This window comes from Canis lupus, chromosome 34 (assembly GCF_011100685.1).
Source record: "Canis lupus familiaris isolate Mischka breed German Shepherd chromosome 34, alternate assembly UU_Cfam_GSD_1.0, whole genome shotgun sequence".
Lineage (NCBI taxonomy): Eukaryota > Metazoa > Chordata > Mammalia > Carnivora > Canidae > Canis > Canis lupus.
The window spans coordinates 36709973-36728868 of NC_049255.1; the positions used below are offsets into that span (position 1 = coordinate 36709973).

The 18896-nt window shown below is 42.1% G+C and overlaps 1 protein-coding gene across 1 annotated transcript in view; it reads left to right on the forward strand.

The window, feature by feature from the left end:
- Window positions 1–18896, forward strand: part of FNDC3B (fibronectin type III domain containing 3B) — a 339739-nt gene that overhangs the window by 158465 nt on the left and 162378 nt on the right. The gene's annotated exons all lie outside the window — the stretch shown is intronic.

Genomic DNA, 18896 nt, shown 5'->3' on the forward strand with positions numbered 1-18896 from the left:
CCGCTCCTTCTCTGTAGCATTCTTTGCAGGCTGCTGACCTACGGAGAGTCTAAGTCATCCTCACCTGTTTTTCACCTTCCAGCCTATGGATTATTTCAAAATGGCAGCCGTTTAACAAATACCAGGTTTCCCTTCACGTCTTTATGTACAGATGCCAGATTTAGCAAATAAAAATGCAGGATGCCTAGCTAAAGGTAAACTTCATATATACAAATAATTTTTAGTGTACAAACCAGGCAGTATTTGGAACACAGTTACATGAAATATTATTTTGTATCTGAAATTCAAATTTAACTGCGCGTGTCCTGACTATGGTCTTTTATTTGGCAAACCCTACTTCATGAGGTTTTGCATGATGCAATAACTTGGATCTGAGTTGTACTTACAGTTGTGGATATATATGTATGCAGATATACATATACACACATAAAATCAGCTTCTAGAAAATTGGCAGCCTTCACACATAAGCCCTTGGGTGTACAAAAATTTGAGGCTCGATCTTAGCCCTCCTTAAAAGGCAACTTGAACTGCAGTTGCGCTGGCAAATCTCATTTGCTGGATTCCAGTTAGGTTGGCCATCTTGAGGTAGGAGCTTGAAGTTAGAGTGTCAGAATTTCTATTTATCTTTTAATTTCTCCCTCTCTTTAATGCCTCTTCAGCTTGTAAGTTAGATGTTTGGGCTCCCTAAGCATTCTCTTTGTAGAAAACTTCTTTCCTTTATTCACTGAAAAAGCTAGCTGTCCGTGTTTGGGTATTTGTGCAGGTAGGAAACAAAACGGTTTTGTAAAGCCTCTGCCTTTTTCTTTTATTTGTTCAGTATTTCCTTTGGCATATTCTACAAGAAGACCAGAGATCTGTCTCACTCTCTGTTAGGTACTGGATTCAACTAACACCCTCTTATAAGGGCAGGTGGTTATTATTCCTAATTTTGTAAGTTAGAAATTCCCCCAACTTGAATGATTTGTTAGGTACGTTTCCAGAGGATTAAGAGTTTGTCTTTCAAAGTCTTATGTTTGTCCTATCAAGCCTCTGTTGTTGGAAGAGTAGTATCCTGGTGGGGGCACTTCTGTCCTCCTTTTCATCCTGCCCTGGGTCTCTGGTCCTTGACCCTTGGAAGAGATGGTTTGCAAGCATATTCATAAGTGGGCTTCACATCCATGATTGGCTTAAATAGAATCTGGAGTTATAATCTTTTTAATGATTTGCTGCAGGATTGGCAAACTCTCCGTAAAGGACAAGATAGTAAATATCTTGCAGATATATGGCCTCTGATGCATATTCCTCTTTATTTCTTTTACAGCCTTTAAAAACATGAAGAGCATTTTTAGCTCCTAGGGTTTACCAAAACAAAAACAAACCCAAAAAACAAGCCATGGGCTTGTAGTAGTTTTCCTAAGTAGGAGAGTTTACTCTTAGAAATCTATCGTATGGAGAATTTTCTGGGTTCTGAGATTTTACCCTTCATTTCTGACCTATATAGAAGTGATGTCGATGGCCAAGTAAGGTACAGATGAATACTTAGAAGGATAGGTCATGAGTTGTGGGCAGTATGACATCCTGGGGGACACTGCCCCGTCCCTCTGACCTCCCTCTGGGACACTGTATCATATTTTCATTTGATTTCACCTTTATATGAAACAAAGTGACATTCTGGTGGATTTCTCTTACCAGGTATATGGGAATAAGTAATACAGCAAGTTCACGCCCAAAGTGGGAGAAAGCCCGACAGGCCATGAGTTTGTCTTCTGTCTTTAGGTTTGTTTTGTTTTGTTTTTCTCAGGCAGGATTTGGGTAGAAGTGGACGTCTTGGTGAGCTATGGAGCCTTTCAGGACTGATGGTTCTTAAACTGCATGAGCATATTATTTGGAGACCTTGTGGGAGGGGATGGTCACATTCACCTACATAATCTACTCCATCTTCCCTCTGACTTCCCTTCAAAAGGTTATACTTGATGTTCTTCTAGGCTGCAGTGGCAGCGGCATCCGTGCTCCCTAAGCACCCCAAGGGGAGAGAGAGCCCTTCAGAGTCATCATACACTTTGTACCTCTCCTGCCACAGGTCTTGCTGATGGGCGTAAAGCTGTTCAGTCATTCCTCATCTGTTATTGTAAATGGAAACCGGGGTATTTCCCATTACTTTTTTTTTCCTCCCGACCTTTCCAAATGATTTTTGGGGCCCGAATGCAATTGTGAATAGTCAGACATGGCTTCTAGGAAAGCCGTTGGGACCCACTGAATTGTGACTGTTGGACAAAGGCATTTTGTTTAGAAGGCTTGTCCCAAAGTGGTGTTGGAGTCTGAAAGAAGGGCCGCCAGCGTCTGGTTCTTTCTGCTGTGAACTAATAGGAAAGCTGATGTTTGCTGAGTGGATGGCTGTGCTCACTGTCCAAACAGATCTCTGTTTGCCAACTGTGAACATATTGCTGCCTCTGTGAGGCACTCCATCATGCCTTGAATGGATCCTCTTGTGTTCAGAATTTTCTGACTCAAAGAGAGGGAGAGAGAAATATTTCTTTCAGACTTCAGCATTCACTGTAGCATCCATAGTCTCATCAGACCTTTAGAAACCAAGCATGCACCAGAGACGCTTCTTAAGGAGAATGAATGAGAAAGGGGTAGAGAATAAGGAAGAAAGTAAAAGACAGCCCCATTGAAATGCCTCTATTCTGGCCACTTGTGGCCGAGTTTTCGTAAATAAACCAGGCCGCCTTGGTACATAGAAAGGTTTGTGAGAATATTCCTGATTTCTCCTGAGCAAAAGAAAACTCTCAGCACTGAGCTTCCAGCTCATGATTCGTGTCTGTTCACTTTTACCTACACACACCTCCCAGAGCATGTGATGCGGTCACGATCTGTTACTGAAGGGATGATAGAGTTTTATTCCACCTGAAAGCTTCTTTAAAAAGCTTAATTGACATACAGAGTTTTCATTACTTTATAAACTCTTTTAATTTTAGAGCTCCGAACTTCTTCTGTATTAAAGAGTGCAAATAAAACCGTTGCTGCTGTTGTCATTTTAGTCACTTCAGTCATTTTCTCTCCCAAAGTTACTTTCCCGCAGGGTCTCGTATTAGCTGTGTGAAAGGAGGACACAGCTCAGAGGGACAAGGTTGGACATTCCCTGCAATTACCCATCGTTTGTCTTAAGGTTTAGAAGCCTTGGCTGAGTAGGGGTGGATGAGAACCAACAACATTGAGGAGCTAAGTAAGCCGCTGGCCTGGACAGGATGTGCCCATTTTGGCCTGACTTATTACCAAGACCCTGTGAAACCCTGAACAAACCTTGCTTGGCGTTGTGGGGGAAATGCCGAGGGTGGTTGTCGTTTTCGGGAAGGTCAGAAGCTTTTTGGAAGGGGAAGGGAGATTCCGTGCAGCAATAAACTATATTGCTTTCCCTTGTCAATGAGAAATCTGCATTGATTTAACTACTGGAGTTGTGATTATTTTTTTTACTTCACCTAATAAAAAGCTTAAAATCAGAATCATCACCCCATCCTAAGCTCTGGTATTAATCATTTGTTGTCTGGATGTTTTTATTCATAATTACATGTCCCCCCTAGAAAAGTCTGGGTCCCTAATTTTCCCAGTGAAAACTGGAATGTAACAGGACTAGAAGTAGGTACGTCAGGGCAGGAGAGGACGTGGCACCTGTGGCTGTGGTGTAATGATAACGGTCCCAGCACACCCACCTGGAGCCCTTGGTACGTGCCAGGCCTCCTTTGAAGCCTTTCATGTCTACCTCAGTTCTTCCCACCGTCTCGAGAGATTTGGCACCATTGCTTTATTCATTGTGTAGGTAAGGAAGTGAGGCACAGAGAGGGGTTAGTAATCTGCCTATGGTCCCTCACTAAGAACTGAAGGAGCTTGGAAGGAAATCTCTCAGAGTATGGCTCCCGTATCTCTGCCACAACTACTTTACTCTGGTTGGCCGGTAAAGACCCCTGGGTTCTCCGGAAGCAGCCCGAGTGCCCATCAGTAGACAGATATCTCAGGTTTATTCTTAGCCACACATTACACATCAGATACAGCAACAACCTTCTCATCAGTTACCCACATCTGTTGAGATGTCAACTACGGTTGAATCATTCGTTATACACGTGCAAACGGAGCCTCCGTATTCTTCATCTGCCTATTTATACATGTAGGATGGGGACTATACTACGGCTCTTATGTATTCATAGAAACATGAAATATTGGAATCATCCTTTTATTTGCAACTACAGCCACAGCCTTTATAGGTTACGTCCTACCATGAGGACAAATACCCTTTTGAGGAGCAACTGTCATCACAAACCTACTCTCAGCAATCCCCTATATCAAGAGGTGGTGTATATACACAATGGAATAGTACTCAGCCATAAAAAGGAATGAAATCCTGTCATTGGCAACAACGTGAATGAACCTAGAGGGCATTATGCTAAGTGAAAGAAGGTCATTCAGAGAAAGACACATACCATATGATCTCTTTCATATGTATGTGGAATTTAAGAAACAAATGAGCAAAGGGGAGGAGCGAAGAGTGAGAGAGAGAAATCAAACAGATTCTGTATAACTATGGAGAAAAAACTAATGGTTACCAGAGGGGATAGGGTGGACTGGGGAGATGGATTAAATAGGTGATCGGGAATAAGGAGTGCACTTGCCCTGATGAGCACTGGGTGATGGGTGGAACTGTGGGATCGCTGTATTGTACAGCTGAAGCTAATAAAACACTAGATTAGGAAAAAAAAAAAACCAGAAAACAAAAAACACCTGCATTCTCCTTGAAGCGTTTTCAGTTTACCTTTGCTTGCAGTGTGGTTTTGGATAAGTATTTAAAGTTGCTCAAAATGCAAGTACTAGGAAGTGGAGATCACTTCAGAGAAATCATATATTCTATAGGAAAAGGAATTTGCCTCTGTCCTTTATCTGTTTTTATCAGAGAGATGTTCCATATTTAACTTATTCCTTAGTAGTGATAATTACAAATTAATTGGCATTGTGGTCTCGTGGATAGAGCTGGATAATGATACATTTTGTTCAATGCTTAGTTGGCATTTTGATTTTAAACTTAAAACCGAAGAATCATTATGAAGTGTCTTAGTATAAAATCAGGATGTTTACGTAAACTTGCATGCTGTGTATAAAAAATGAAAAGCAGATATATAAATTCAATCATATGTTTCTTTATAAGAAAGTAATAAGGAGTATAAATAAGGCTTGGAAGCAGTGTTTTCAGATTTTTACTACTGTGAGGTGATAGGACTATTAGCAGCATAATTAGTTTTGCTCGTGGGACTGTAGGACTGATTGAAATCGACCCGTTTAAGATGATTTTTATAGGAGTTATATTTATTGCCACTCATTAATGCTATTTTAGTAGTTACCGGTCAATTGAAATGTTGCACCAAGTAAAGAGGAAGTCCTAGGACTCCTCAATAGCGTCAGAATATTTTGCGTGAATAACATAAGGCAAGTCTTATTTCTAGGAGCCCATCACAAAGTAAGTTTATTTAGGGGTATTCCCTAGAGTCTGTGTTCCGCAAAACTAGGTATAAAAAATAAAAATAGATCATCTATTAATGATGTTTTATGTATTTGCAAGCCCTGTAGCTGATATAAAAAATTGTGCAAATGTGTCATGCACATGAATCGTCTACAGGATTTTTAGTCTTGGGTTTGCTCTAAAACTAACATTTGTTCAAGTTTCCCTTGAGAGAGAAATTGGGACAGAAAAGTATAGCTCGGCTGTCTGCCTCATTAGAGGAATCTTTGTTTTGGCCACCTTTGCCTTTGTTAGTTTTGTAGCTTTTACACGTCTTGGGTCTGTCTCACCTGTTTTGAACCTGTTTTTGTGGAGCTGTGACGTCACACCCAAAGAATTCCCAGCCCTAGCTTTCTGAAGGACATCTCTGATCACTACCTTAATAGTCCCACCTTGCGAGCCAGTACTTTTCAGCAGTCTTTTCTGTCTGGTTTAGGATTAATCTGAAATGCAGCTGAGATGTTAATTTATGTGAAAACCTGGAGAAACGGGAAAACTTGTTTGGTGTTAGTTTTGCCTGATATCTATCCACTCAAAAGTAGTAGTTGATAGCATTATTAGCACTCGCTCCCCAATCATGGAGAGCAAATGGACCCTGAATATCAAATAAACAATAGAAATAACTGGGGGAGGGGGGAAAGTGACTCAAGCACCCTGTGATCAGTTGTGACCACTTTTTGCTTTTGTGTACATATGCTTCAGACTTTTCTGTTTCTGTTTGGTAAATTTTGGTAGGCTAGACTCCTCCAGATGTCTTGAATCATTTTGGGAGTAGTGAATTCAGTAAAAATTAGGAGAGTAAAAGATAACTAAATAAAACTTTGGCATTAACAGTGATTCTTTTTCCAGAGTCTTGAGAGGGAAGATTTGTTTTTTAATTTCCTGGTAATTTTAATTCTGCAAAGCCCAGGTTAGGACTGCATGTTGCCAGTTAAAATCTGACTTTCATTTCCTTTCATTTGGCTGACGTTAATAAGAATATTTAGATATGAGCACCTGGGAGCAAGAAAAACAGAGGGTATGATAAAGCTCAGATTGAAGGAATCTGGCATTTCTCCCAACTACTGGAGAACAATAGTTCAAATGTTAATTTACCACGCGGTTATAGCAGCCATAGGTGTACACACATCCTTGCTGTCCACCGTCAGAAATGGCTTTTTCAAAATATGAATAATAGTATATGTATTTATCTTCTTTAAAACAATTATTTATCTGAGAGAGGGGCGGGGGTTGGGAGCAGAAGCAGGGGAAAGGGAGAAGGATAGAAATTTCTAGCCAGACTCTGTGCTGAGTGCAGATGCTTATGCCAGAGACCCTGGCCAGATTCCACAACCCAGAGACCATGACCCCACTGAAAACAAGTTAGATGCTCAACTGATGAAGCCACCCAGGTGCCCCCATACATGTATTTATCTTAAGCTCCTCCCCAAATAGCCGCCGCCGCCGTCGTCGTCATCGTCTTTTTTTTTTTTTTTTTTTTAAGATTTCATTTATATTAGAGAGAGCGAGAGCGAGTGCACATGAGCTGTGTGAGAGGCAGAGGGAGAAGCAGACTCCCTTGCTGAGCAGGAAGCCATATGGGGGCTCGATCCCAGGACGACCTGGGACAAAGGCAGATGCTTCACCTACTGAGCCACCCAAGTGCACTGTACCCCCCAGTCCTAGCCCCAGCCCCCATACAGCCTTCTTCTAGAGGTTGTGGATAGGGGGACAGGGCCAGGGGTAGGTGGGAAGAAATGGAGAAGGCAGAGGACAATTTGATTTTTTTAGTGGAGAGTATTGTTTATTGGTTATTACATTCCAAGAATTAATGAGACTAGGGGGATGTAGAACTCTTTAACACACGGGATCAAGCAGTATTTTTCATTATGTTGAGACTGGGTTTTTGAAAACACATGTATTTATAAGACATGGCATTTAAATGCAAATCAGATGTATTGTAGAGTTTATGGGATGACGGAACTTTCCTAAGACTGTTTACACTCCATCTGTCCAAAGACGCCAGACTTTTTGAGAGCAGATTTTTTTGCTCTACTGACCAGTTGTGCTAAGACTTCAGAACCAGGGGTTGAATGAGTTCAGAATATGAGGACACTGGATTCATGGCTGCTCAGAAATTATCTTCAATTTTAGATTTAGTGGGTAATGAGACTGCCAGTCCCCAAGAGGGTAGTGACCCATCTTTTTGTAAATTTTGAATATTTACAAACTTAAAAATTCCTTGATATTTAAAGTAAAATGAATGAGTTAGTTATAGGGATACTGAGTTCAGCTGAAGTATAACAGATCCTAATTTGAAGTTAAAAGGAGAAAAAGGGGTCAAGTGCACTTATTTAGATGAGCTACCCCATCATTACATTTTGAAAGGTTTGTGCAGGAAATGAATTTTGGTGATAGATTCTGAGACATTAGACTTAAAGCTGGGTCTTATGATAGACCCAGGTTGGGTCGTTCACAGCCACATTATGTGATCATGTCCACAAAGCTCTTACATCCCTACTGGGCATCATTGGACCATTAAATAGCTCTTTGTCTTAGGTTTTTTGAACTTGCTGATTTTTTTTTCAGTTTATTCTCAGATTATATACTGTGTTTCATTAATTTTAAAAAGGACGCTTCTGTTCCCATTTTGACATCTTTTAAATTGGCAAGCATCTTACAATTGGTTGAATGTCAGTTGAATGGCAGTGGTTTTGTCTTTTTTAGTAACATGTAAATCTTTTTGCATCCTACTGATGGTATCACAGATTTGGTGAAGTAATATGATACTTATAAAAAAAATGGCCTTGTACTACACGTAAAAAGCTGCATCATTTTCCTCCCCTCTTACTCTGTTGGGCCATAGTAGGAATTCTAGACTTTGAACTACTAATAAGCATTAAATGAATTATATTTTATTTTTGAATGGGTAATCCCTCTGTGAACCTCATCAGTTTAAGAGTTTTATATGTTGCTATAAGCTCAGAGCAGTATGATTATATGATTATACCACGAACAGTCTTCATAAACACACTGGGGTAAAATAAAGAAATGAGTTCTCATGGAAGGAAAATTTTATTTCTTAAAGTGACAAAATCAAATAGAGGCAAGCATCTCTGAATAAAACCTTTCTAGAATATTTCATGAATTATTTTGGCACTTTCAAAAATATTTGTGAATTTTACCTAGGAGAGTATTTACAGACCTCCTTGCTACATTGTAAGGTATTCTATTTATTATCTCTTTTTCTTAAGATTCTACATGTTTTGTATACTTTTTTTTTTTTTTTTTAAGAATTTATTTGACAGAGTGAGGGAGCGCAAGTGGAGGGGGGAACAGCCCAGGGAGAGGGAGAAGCAGACTCCCTGCTGAGCAGGGAGCCTGATGTGGGGCTCCATCCTAGGACCCTGGGATTATGACCTGAGCCTAAGTCACTCAGGCACCCCTTTGTGATACTTTTGAAAAACTTTCTAGCCATGTGCAAGAAATGAAAAGATTTGCTTTATGAACACCCAAATTATGCATAGGTTACTAGAAAGGTCTCTTCCTCTTCACTGATTCATTGCTGGGTTTTTTTTTTTTTTTTTCCTCCTAAGCTGAAAAGCGATAGGCTTCTCAAGAGAACAGATACATATTTTATATATTTTAAACTTATCTCATCCAGACAACTACCAGCCCTAGTTTGTTAATCAGGAATGGCAAAGACTATGCCTACACCAAATTAGGATAGGTAAGAAGGGGAGAAGACAAAATTACCAACATGTTCAGTAAAAACAAAAATACATCCAAATGGGAATCTCACGTATAAGTACTACGAGTGGTTAAACAAGAGCATAACCACAAACAGAATGGAACGATGATAATCCTCACTTGGTGCTTACAGAGTAATAGACTAGAGTTTTTAGAACCTAATTTTAAAAAGATCATAGAAAGGTAGATTGTAAGAATGACCCAGGGGGAATGCAGTTGGAAGCTATTTCCTGGAAATCCCAAGTGGATTTGTCTATGAAGAGGAGGCCTGATGAGATTGAACTCTTTCAAATATCTGAAGGATTATTTTATGGGATTGAGGTTACATTTAGTCTCTTTTTATCTCTTAGGAACAGAATTAGGTTCTCTGCTTGTTAAAAGATTATTAAGAATAACAAAAATTCAACTGAGTAAATTTTAAAGATTTAATTGGCTTTATTAATTGATTAATAAAACAGACAGCATCCCCTTGAGCAAGTAGAAGGGCACTCCAAAGGGCTACAGAAAGGGAAAGGTTTTAAAAGCCAAGACACCGGAGTCATAAACAGAAAAAAAAGGATTATTTCAGGTGAGGTCACCTTCATTTGGGGACAAAAGGGTCTTAGGAGGTTACATTACATCATTTTCCTTTGGGGGATGAAGAGGGCCCACGTGAAGCATTACCTTATTGGTGCTGACCAGAAAATTCCTGACTGACTGGTTAAAGGTTACATTCCTAAGGGGTTGAAACTACAGTTAGGTTAGGTATTAAGTCTTGGTTTTCTGATTTGAGGCCTTAACCTAAGTGATGCCATTTGGGCCTGTGGTTTTCTTTTTAGCAAAGGGAAAACCATTTATCAAGTAAGATTGCGGAAAAATGGATTTGGTGCATTTTGAGGACGTGAACTCCACATTACTTGAAATATTCTGGCCACTTGCTAGGTAGTTTGTTTAGCAGTTCAATTCTCAGATGGGGAACTGGATCCAATAACCTTTAAGATCCTTCCCACCCCGAGGGGAAGTCTGATTTCTGTGATTTGGGCAGTCAGCTGAAAACATTTATAAAGATTTGATCTATCTGCTCTACCTGTTTACCTATTCTTTTTTTTTTTCCCCAAGATTTTATTTATTTATGTGTCAGAGCACGTGCACTCACAGGGGGAGGGGCAGGCAGAGGGAGAAGCAGGCTCCCTGCTGAGCAAGGAGCCCTATGTGCTGGGAGACTCCTTGTGATGTGGGACTCGATCCCAGGACCCTGAGATCATGACCTGAGCCCAAGGCAGATGCTTAACTGTCTGAGGCACCCGGGCGTCCCCTGTTTACCTATTCTTAGGTGTATAGAGTTTCATAGTGAACTATGACTGGTGGCCAGGAATCATGTAAATGAATGCAGTGATTATATAAGACTATTTCTTCACAGTGCTTATTATTCTATATTATAGGAAACCTTAGGGTCATTTGTTGTTGCCTTGAAGTATAACTGATAGTTGCTTTATTATGATTAAAACTAGAGGATTAGTTTTTGCCAAATTATAGTCATCTTTGTTAGTTAAAATACATTCAGCTAAATACCCATCAGTGGGATAAGACGTATGGAACTCTGCTGACTTATTTTCCCTCTTCACTTTTTAACATTATGTTGAAAGGAAGACTCCGCTACTTTTGCTTATAGTAAGTACAGAGGAGATGTGCTCAAGGATCTTGAATGTGCTTGCTTCTTTTACTTATTTTTATTGTGTTCTGTCTAGCTTTCTATTTCCCAGACTCATCCATAGAGCACCTATATCAAAATCAGTGAAGTGTGTGGTTGGTGGGAGGTGGGGGTGGCGGCGGCAAGGAGAGGTGGCCAGCCTGTGGGGGAAAAAAGCAGATACCAGAGGTCTGGAAATCTACATTTTCAGAAGGCCCCAGGGATTCTAATGTAGCTCACATTTGAGGTTCACACCTGGAAGGATTTTAGGGATTGTCAACCAACAGCTATTTTCTAGAATCTGCAAAGCAGGGGATCCCCTGGGTGGCTCAGCAGTTTAGCACATGCCTTTGGCCCAGGGTGTGATCCTGGAGTCCTGGGATCAAGTCCCGCGTTGGGCTCCCAGCATGGAGCCTGCTTCTCCCTCTGCCTGTGTCTCTGCCTCTCTGTCTCTCTGTCTCTCTCTCTCTCTCTCTATGTCTATCATGAATAAATAAATAAAATCTTAAAAAAAAAAAAAAGACTCTGCAAAGCATAGATGTACACGACAACGATGCCATGCAGTGTATTACTCTTCAAGAAAGCATAGAATTTCTTAGGTTTCTTTTACTTTGCATTTGAGGCAGTTAATATGGACAGTGAAGTGACTTGCCTGAAGCCCTGCAGATTGGAACTTGTATCTCCCCTAAGCACCATTGGTTTGGGGCTCAGGGGCATGTTGAAGAGAAGAACTTTAAAAAAAATACCCCTCAAAAGCTAAAGTGAACCAGTGACTGGTGTATTCCAGTGATGCTCTTTATATGTTGCCATCTTGAATATCATGCTCCTGTCACCATGGACCTTTTAATGTGTCACCTTGATTGGAAAACAATTCATTTGAGATTAATTGCGGCCCTGTACTGTCTGAGTGTGGTTCTCTGCGGGTTTGTATTCTACTCCCCTCCCCACCAAAACCAACGCCCCAAGCCCACAAGACTATTTGTTAGGCTGTTTAGATCCTCCCCTCTTTTCAAAGAAAGGGTCAGCTTTCTACCCCAAACCCTTCCTTCTCTGTATCTGCTATTCACTTTGTTCTAGTAGCACGTGGCCTAACCGACCTGACCTCCTATCTGTGGCCAGAAAATTTTTGATTGAATGTTTTGACGTTTAAGTCTACCAAAAGTGTACATGGCGGAAGGTGTGTCTTGTCGAACCTCGGGACAGGTGCACATATATACCTGGGGGTTATTTTATATGAAATCAAGGGGAAGAGGAGTCACAAAGCAACAGTGGTTTCTCAGAGGCAGTGATGGAGGAAAAGAAATATTCATGCTCACAGTTCAGTCTGAGTTAGGAGTGTTTGGAAAGGGAGGGGTACAGTCCTCACATTTTACCTTGAGGGACTTTACAGGAGTTGCCATGTGTTGTATGTGTTGCATATCTGTTTGTGGCTCTGCTCTTGTTTAATAACCACTCAGCATGAGATTCCCATTTGGATATAATTTGTTCGTTTTTACTGAGCACATTGATAATTTTGCCTTCTCCCCTTCTGACCTATCCTATTAGGCTGTAGGCATAGTCTTGGCCATTCCTCATTAAGCAAACTGAGGGCTGGGAGTTGTCTGGATGACATAACTTTAAAATCCATCCATTCTCTGGGACGCCCTGCCCTGGTGACCCAGTCAGTTAAGCATCTGACGTTTGATTTTGGGTGAGATTGACCCTGCATAGGTCTGCTTGAGATTCTGTGTCTCCCTTCCGCCCCCCTTCTCACTCTCTCTCATTCTAAAATTAAAAAAAAGAAATCCTCTTTAAAAAGTAAAATTTAAATAAAATATATCCATTCTCGTGAGAAGCCTGCTACTTTTCAGCATAGGAAAAAAACAGCAGTGAGTCAGCGGGGAGTCAACCTTTCTGGGTGACCTCTTCCCTAAGCATAGACCCTTTCGTTTCATTTGTCCCAGATCCCCTTAGTGCGGGGAGGGTTGATATTTAAAAGTGAAATTGTGGACTGCTGGGCAGAATTGTTTCTGTGGAACCAGTGTGCCAGGACTAGAAGTATTGATGCCATAAAGCAGGCTGCTGCCCCTCCAACAGTAACTATGTCAGCACATTTTTATAGCTGAGAAAATAGCTGGCCAGGGTGACCCAGCCTTCCCACAGTTACCCAGAGGTGTTTACTGACTGCCTTTGATCAGACTTCAAATGAGAGAGTCTCTCCCATTTGCGGTGGTTGTTTACTGTCAGTCCGGGCCTGCCCTTTGTTTTTCCCCTACAAACACAGGAGTAAAAGCAGCAGGCCGTGTAAACACGGCTGGTGTGTAGAACCCTCCTTTACTTCCCGGGCTTCCCCCGTGAGGTGCTGTAGGTAAGGCCGAGACGGAGCTCCACATCCAGCTCGTCATTCCAAAACCCATCATTAGATCCCAGCCGCGGGACAATTGAGAGAATTTTTATTAGCAGTCAAAACGCTTTTGTAAAATCAGGTTGATTTCGGAAGAGCGCAGGTCTTGGTTGGGGGAGACCCTTTCCAGCCTGACACTGGGTGGCTGAGTGAGGGCGCGGCCTCCTCCATTGGAGCGCAAATGGCATCGGGTAGGTCAGCTGTCCCTTGTGTCTCCTGACATGTCGAAGCTCCTTTTTTTCCGTTTCCATGATAAGCATTGCTTTTTAAAAAGTAGCCCCGTTCCAGGATCTCAGACGTTTCTGTCTCGCCTTCCGACGTGAGGTGCGTTAACAGAACGAAGCCCGTAACCGTGTTGGGATGTGGTCAGGAAGAGGCTTCAGCTCCAGTCCGAGGCTTTCCCTGATGGCACACCTCCCGCGGGGGCCGCCGAGGAGCCAACCCCAGAGTAGTTTCAAAGGGGGTCCTCTTCGGTCTGTCTTGCAAACCTCGTGAGGGCACCGGTGACTGCCTGTCCCCCGTGTACCGGGTGGCGACAGGCCGGGGGCGCCCGTCTCCCTTTGTAATCCGGCCCTCAGGTGGGTGGGGGTTTCGTGTTCTCCCGTGTAACGTGAGCAGGTCCAACAGCTTATAAGGAATGCGGTCGCCCATGGCCTCGTTAATAATCTCGGGGCTGTTCTCAGACTTGTCCCCCTAGCGCATGGCCTTGGAATTGGGAAGCCGAGCACGGCCCGAGAGGGGAGTGCACGGTTGTCCCCCGGCTCTTCAGAGTTGTCAGGACAATCGCTGTTGGCTGTCTTGGGGTTTGCTTGCTGTTTATCCGTCCTGCGAGAAGAGGGCCTGTGGCCAGCCCAGTGGGGCGGGAGTGGGGGCGCCTGGGAGGAAGAGCGGACGTGTCCTCCACCCCCCTCCCCTTCAGGGCCCTTCCGGAGAGCGGAGGAAGCTGGTCGAGAGAATGAAGGCAACCCCGGGAAACCCGTTCCTGCCGGCATGCTGCTTTCCTGCCATCAGCTTTTTTTTTTTTTTTTTTTTTTTTAATTTTTAAAAGATGAGAGAGACAAAGGCAGAGAGAGAAGCAGGCTCCCTGCGGGGAGCCCAATGCGGGGACTGGATCCCAGGACCCCAGGGTCACAACCTGAGCCGAAGGCAGGCGCCCAACCTCTTGAGCCACCCAGGCGTCCTGCTGCATCAGCTTTTAAGGAGCAATCTTTCTGATTCTTTCCCCTACAAAACTAATAGGCTTTCCTGATTGTCTTTAAAAGACGACAGTTTGTGTTTTGTTGTAGGATGTTTAGAATAAAATGTGAAATACTCTGCTCTAGTAAATTGTTGCCCTCAAGGAGACTGCCTGAGGGGCTCACGGGAATTCTGCTGAGCCCTTTCGGGCAGCTCAGTGTCCCTGGTGACTCCCCCTTGGGTCCCTTATTAGCGGGAATACCAGCTGTTGGGCGATATGGTCCTCTTGGCTCTGTGGGGAGGGGTGAGGGCCTCCAATGCCCTTAATGGGCACAATAGGAAATATGCTGGGGAAGAAGGCTTTGAAATAAAGGGCATCCTACCCCTTTTGATCCCTTTATTTTAACTTCATTGCTAATATTTATAGAGACTTAAAACATATCCGAAGCCCTTCCTTAATACTGTTGAGTTGTATTAGCATCATTCCTGAGAGCTCTGAAGTTTAGAAGGGTCTGGGTTTAAGTATATACAAGCAAATTCCTGGATTATCTGACATTAAAACCTGACATTAAAAATCAAAACAGAGACAGACCGAATGATACTATTCGCTTAGATTGTTTCACTAACAGGGTGATAGTCAACGTGCTTCATTTGCAGACTGGTAAATTCTATCCTGCATTTGGATAAGACAATAAAGGGACCCTTGAAAGCAAGGCCTCCCGAGGCCTTGGGAGGTCCAGCTTCAGCAGCAGGGTGAACCCACTGTTTTTGTTTTGTTTTGTTTCCAAAGAGCAACTTCTTGAACTGTTCCTCCTAGGCCTTCTACCTAATTCTTGAATCATCTCTATTGCTAGACTACGGTTGCACCAAATAGTCCTGCTGCTTGGGATGTCTGAGCTATGCGCCTGACTCCATGCCGAGATGCACAGTGTCTGTCCCAGAAGCCTCGGGCCACAAAGCTGGGCTCTCCCCTCCCCCACGCACGCCCGTGCACCTGTGCATTACTCATTCTGCATGCCATTCTCTCCATAATTAAGACCAGAAATGCTTGTTCTCTTCAATGTCATTGTGTCCTTGGCATCCTGCGCAGGGTCTGGCAGCTAGATCGGGTTCAGCAAAGGTTTGTGGAACTGAACAAAGCAGCAGGCAAGGGTCCTGAAATCAGGAGCTGAGGGCTGTCCTACTGGCCTCTCCTAGTACCTGATATCTTTGACAGTATGAGTTTGTATTTCTGAAGCCCTGGATTTAAATCAGGTTCTTTTTTAAAACTGTCAGATCATGACGCCTGTAGTGAATGGATTCAGCAGCTCACTTCACTCTTCCTTGCCAATCACTGGGAGCTTGCAGTACGCTTCCCTTACCTACCCTGTGGATGATTTTTATTGTCCAGCTCTAGAGCTCTTGGCCTCTAATAAAGCAATTGCTGCTTATTTATATAGTAGTTTATTGCTAACATAGCTGTTGTAAAATCCTCTCTGTGGCTTTTAATTCCTTACAGCATCTTGTACGATAAGGGTTTATTGAATGGAGTTCAAAAAAATATTAACTAATGTAACTGGAGCACTCTGATCACACAGTAATTATATGGATTTTATTAACATTTAGGCCTAGAAACAACTTGATAAGGTAAATTGGGTAGATATCTCAGTTTTATTGAAATTGAAGAAAATTGGGATTCAGGGAGTTTAGTCTCATGTGAGAGTTAAATCCTTGTCTCCCCCAATTCCTAAAGCCCTTGTAACAGCTAAGCAGCAAGGCAAATTCCAAGAGAAATATTTGGAAAGGAAGGACTTGCATTTCAAATTGGCAAAACAGGCTTAATAACTAACGCACAACCTCCTTGTGTGTTGAAATGGTTAAGTGATAAGAGGCGGTGACCCGTTATTTATGAATTCTATCAGTGACTCAGTTTTGGTTCTCGGTATAGCAGTTGACTTCAAGAAGGTTTCAGCAGGAATGTTTAGTCATTAGGCAATTTGTTGTTATGGTCACTTGCTACTTTTAAGGACAATGGCTGAGCCAGACTAGAAATTCTTGTAAGAAAGCCAATGTCAGAGACGTGTAGAGGATTGACTTTCAGAAAACAAGGGCTGGTCCTTTGACTTAGAGCTGTCTCAGGACTTTTGGAAGTTAGGCACACCCAACTTTCTAAGGTTTCCTAGAAATTAGGGAAAGATAGCAGGTAATTTGAGGGAAAGGTAGAGAGCTAGGATTAGGATGGAGAAGTAGATGACCATGGGAAAGCATCCTTCCTTCCCTTTTTCAAATTTGGTTCTTATTTTTTCATCATAATGAATATATCTAGAGTGCATTGCATTTTTCAATGGAGGGTACTGTTTCCAAGCTACAAGATGGGACTGTTTTTAAGAGAAAAAATGTCAAAAACAAACAATTAACTTGCTCATTTGAGAGACTGTGATTCTTCATTTGTCTCTGTGGTAAATGATTGCACACTATTAATCTTTTTGTTCATGCAGTATTTTTCTTCTAGTTGCACAGTGTTAACATTGTTAACACACCGGTATCTGACCAGGCACCAGGAGGTACTTTTCTGTACCTGACACCTTGTAGTCCTCAGAACAACTCTTGACAATAGCCTTTGGTCATCCTTTTTTTTTAGGTCAGAAAACTGCTAATCAGAGAGATTTTAAGAAACTTGCCCAAGGTCATGCTAGAAAGTGGTGAGGTTCTTTCAAACCCAGGCCTCCTTAGCTTCAAGGCTTTTTTGCTCTTTGCAGGCCTCAGATTCTACTCTTCCCAGCCTGTTTCCTCTCTGGCAGGATGCCTTTGGGAAGAAGTAGTTACAGGTCACAGAGCAGCTTATCTGAGCCACAGAAATGTGCCCTCTCTACCTGGCTTCTGTAGGAAACTTACACCTGGAGGGAAAATGACTTACTTAGCAGCAACATTTTCAGGAATAACACGTCTTACTCCCAAAGGAAAGTAAAATTAGAAACAACCGAACTACTCTACTAAATCCAAAGGGCCTTATAAACGTTCATTTCTGTAATTACTAACATGTCCATGGGATGACAATCTCTTAAAATTTTGCTAAATTTAGTGCCTGAAATGCCTCCTTGTGTTTATTTGTTTATATGTCTGTATCCCTGTAATTAGACTATCAGTCCTTTGCGGAGAGAGAATGTATCTTACTGGTCTTTGCTGAGCACAGCATCTCGAAATAGCATCCTCCCAAATACTAATGTATCAGGAATGAAGTTGTGCTATAGGAGATTTATACTCCATTGCCTCTGGTAGTTTATTAGTAACCCCAGTTTTCCTATTTGAGATTTTTTTAAAGATTTTATTTATTAATGAGAGACACAGAGACAGAGAGGGGAGGGGGTCAGAGACACAGGCAGAGGGAGAAGTAGGCTCCACGCAGGGAGCCCGACTGGGAGATCCCGGGTCTCCAGGATCACGCCCTGGGCCGAAGGTGGCACTAAACCACTGAGCCACCCGGGCTGCCCTATTTTACATTTTTAAAAAAGATTTTATTTATTTATTTATTTGGGGGGGAAGGGTGCAGAAGAGGGAGGAGGGGCAGAGGGAGAAGCAGACTTGAGCAGGGAGCCTGACCCTGGAGCTCCATCCCAGGACTCTGAGATCACGACCTAAGCAGAAGGCAGATGTTTAATCAACTGAGCCACCCAGGCACCCCTACATTTTTTTTTTTTTTGGTTAGATGTTCATATCTTTAAAAAATGAAGTGAAATGCACACATAATGTAAATTTAACTATTTTAATTCATTGGCATTTAGTAAAATCGCAGTGTTGTGCAATCACTGCTTCTATTCTTAAACATTTTCATCATCCCAAAAAGAAACCCTGCACCCCACCCCGTAAGCAGTTTCTCTCCAGATCTTTCCTACTCCTCAGCCCTTGGAGACCTCAAGTCTGAGTTCTGTCTCTACTGATTTATTTACTCTGGATATTTCATAAATGGAATCATCGTACAATATGTGATCTTTTGTGTCTGACTTTTAATTAACATGTTTTCAAGGTTCGTCTTCATAGCATGAGATCATGTATCACTACTTGATCGCTTTATGGCTGAGTAATATTTCATTGCATTATATCATATTTTATTTACCCATTCATCCTTGAATGGACATTTTGGCTGTTTCCATCTTTTGGTTATTGTCAGTAGTGCTGCTGGGAACAGGTGTGCGTGCATATTTGAGTTCCTATTTTTTATTCTTCTGGTTATATACCTAGGGGTTGTATTGATGGACTATATAATAATTTTATATTTAACTTTTTGAGGAAGCACTGAACTGCTTTCCACAGGGGCTGTACCATTTAACATTCCTACCAGCAATGTATAAGAGTTGCAATTTCTCCACATCCTCCCCAACACTTACTTTCCATTTTTCTGAGAAGAGCCATTGCAGTGGGTGTGAATTGGTATCTCA